This window comes from Acinonyx jubatus, chromosome B3, assembly GCF_027475565.1.
Source record: "Acinonyx jubatus isolate Ajub_Pintada_27869175 chromosome B3, VMU_Ajub_asm_v1.0, whole genome shotgun sequence".
In the NCBI taxonomy this organism is placed as follows: domain Eukaryota; kingdom Metazoa; phylum Chordata; class Mammalia; order Carnivora; family Felidae; genus Acinonyx; species Acinonyx jubatus.
This window is the reverse complement of record NC_069386.1, coordinates 39,347,111-39,350,391: the sequence shown is the minus strand read 5'-3', so window position 1 is coordinate 39,350,391 and position 3,281 is coordinate 39,347,111.

Below are 3,281 nucleotides of genomic sequence, written 5' to 3'. Positions count from 1 at the left end.
AAACTCCTTGTAAGGGCTGCGGGAGCCCCCCCGCTGGGAGGGAGCTCTGGCCGGCCCTACAGCCCAAAGCAAGGCTCCGCCTGGAAGACAGCGCTGTCGCCACTTGGAGCTCCCCCGGACCCTGCAGGCAAGGCCCAGGACCGGAGAGAGAGAGGCTGGGGTAGGCGGAGTGAGGGGAGGGATGTTTCCAGCCTAGTCTGAACCTCCGTGCAATCTCTTTCCACCTGCAAAAAAATCCACTCCTTCCTTTGTTCTACGCAGCTGGCCCCGCCTCCTCCTCCGGGAAGCCTGCCCGGTTCAATTCCCAGCCTTGCCCTTTCTCTAGGTCACAGTCACAGCCAGCTCAGCCTTGGCACACAACTTCCCCAACTACATTACCCTGCCTTTCGGTGTGGGGACTCTCAGGCATCATTGTAAACTCCAGGCAGAACCCTGACTCCTGAGAAGGGGAAGAGACTTTACTAACATTTCATGGTCAATATGTATCCAGCTTCAAGAAACCTAACCCATCCTGGATTACTGTGGATTACATTAACTCCTGATGGGAGTTAATGAGTTGCATGTGTTCGTGGCCTAGTGTGTAAACGGAGCATTTTACTTATCCTAAAACCTGGCACCCTCTCATGCCTATAATGATTCTAGGATTGATGGATGAGCCTGGTAGGGGTCACCTGACATTTCTTTTGGGACCCAGGATAAATCTGATCATGATGGAGACAGAGCAAAGGGCCTACATAGGGAATCTAATGCCAGCTCTTTCACTAGGTGACCTTGGGCAAGTCACCTCACTTCTATGAGCATTGGTGTTCCCATCTATATACTAAAGAAAGGGGAAAATAAATCCAAAATCCCATTATGTGATTCAAGCCTGAGAGTGACAGCATCAGCCCTCCGTTCTAGGTCTGAGTACTTTCTAGAACCAGGTGGAGCCTCTCTTGTGAAATATACTCCAGGCTAGAGTGGGAAAGGGCATAGGAGTCTGAGACCTCTCACTGCAGCCCTTCTCCCTCCAACCCCACATCCCCAATTCCCTCTCTTTCCCCCAGTTAATCTACCCACCCATGTGAAAAAGAAATCATGGAAAGCCAGATCAGAAGGCAGTCTGGGGTCAGAGCCTGATGGTAATAACTTCTCAACCAGGAAGGAAAATTCTTTCCCAGAATAGGACATGAATACTGACTCAGCCTAATTGTATTTGTAGGAGATAATGGTAAACCAGCTGTGTTAAGACTGAAAGGTGTTGGGAAAAATTTGTTTAGATTACACCCTCGGGCCAAAATCACTCACAGAGCTAATGCCCAAGGGTTTTCCTTTGAGTTGTAGGTGGAGAAAAAGTGGGAGCCAAGTTCCAGCCACTTCCCTGGGCTGGCCCCAGTCTTGAGAGGACAGACTGGTTCTGGAAGGGTCTATGGGAAGAGAACCAATCTCATTGGCGAACTGCTGGAGGGTAAGCTGTGGACCCCTGCAGATCCAACTGGGTGTAAACCTGGGCTCTGTTAGGTCCCTGTCTGTGATGCTGGGCAAGTTACTTTCCTTTAAAATGCAGACCAACCAGTAGATGGGCACTGTAAGGAGGCAGGTTCCAGGTTGGTGTGTGAACGCTAACCATCTGAGCTGTAGTTAGAAGGGGCTGTCTTAGAGGAAGTGAGCCCCCCAATATTGAAGGCAACCAAGGGGGTGACCACTTCCAGGAGGTGTTGTAAGGAGACTCCATCATGACTTGCAAGATGGGATGAGATGACCCTTAACTCTCATCTAGGTCAGAGACTATTTGAACAAGTTGCCAGCTGGTTACTCAGCCCTCAGCTGTGACTGCTAAGTGCCCAAAGTCTGCCTCTGGTATGAGGCTTGGGAATAAAAGTGCCAGCCTCACAACTGCAACCAGCCCCTTTCCCCATCCTCAGTCTCCTCATCTGTAGGCTGCTTGTCCACCCAGAAGTGCCAGCTGCACTTCTGGACTGGAAAGGCCTTTGGAATGAGCCATTTACTGTCAGACCATGGAATCAACTACTTTGCCCTCCCGGGCTTCAGTTTCTCATCTTTAAAATAGGGATAATACTAAGGATTAGATGAGATAACATGAAAGTGTCCCAACCCAGAGCTTGGCCCATGGCCCACAAAAGCAAAAGATAGTTTTCTCCACTCCCCTGACATGAATAGCACATACTTCTCACCCATCTACCAAGAAGCCACAACTGTTTAGCAAACAGAAGTTCGGACACTGAAAGTCAAGAGACAGGTTATTCTGCCAGGGCAAAGTAGTCCGACCCTCCTTATCCCCTACACCCAATCTTTGAGGCTCCTATAAGGGGCCCTCAAGTGCTCAAAATGACCCTGCCCAGCAGTGGACCTGGAGCATGTGTTCGATAGATGTCTCTGGAGAGAATGAGTAGGACATGTATAGGTCTAGACAGGTAGGGCCTGTGAAGATTTCCAGATGCCAGGTCCTACCCTTGCCACTCACCTCCCAGGAGCCATTCCACATAAAACTAAGCTTTTGGGACCCCTTTGTGACGTCACTGTATTCCCTGGAAGCACAATATGACAAACACTTCTGTGGTCGTTCAGTGATAAATTCAGATGTCAAAGCTAAACAGAACCTTAGAAGTCAGATCCAAGCTCCATTTCACAGATGAAGAACTAAGGCCCAGAGAGATTGGGTAGCTTTTGCAAGTCAGTGGTGGTACTGGCATTAGAACCTGGCAAGAATCCTGCCTCCTAGTCCACTGCTCTTCCTCAGGCCCAGGCAAGCGCTTCGCTACCCTGTGCGCAGAAACACTGCCATGGGTGGCAAGGCCAGGGATCCACCGTCAGGCTCAGGGCATCTTGTGGCTATGTCTCCTTTATGAGACTGCAGGCACTTTGGGGAATGGGGTTGTGTCTCTTCCATCACACTTGGTTTAGGGGGACTCCCACTTGGTTTAGGGCCCAGGAGTCCACTTAACAGACCTGGTGCCAGGTATTGTGGATAGAGAGATGAACAAGGCTAGGTGAGTGCTCTAGAAAGGCTCAGAGTCTGACACAGACAGATTCCCCCTTTCCTTGCCCCACCCTGAACCTCACACAGTATGGGGGTGCAAAGTGGAGAGAGAGGTTGGTGTGAGGTTGGGCAGGGCCTGGGAACTCTGTGGGCTGCCTACAGCCAGGATAGTTCCTCGTCCTCTCCGAGTCCCAGAGGGATGCTCACTGTCTGGTAGAGGAAACTCTCACCAGCTGCAGACAACACCCCACTGGGGCCTTGGGAGGAGGGCCAAATGGCTGATCCCCAGGCCAGTCTTAGA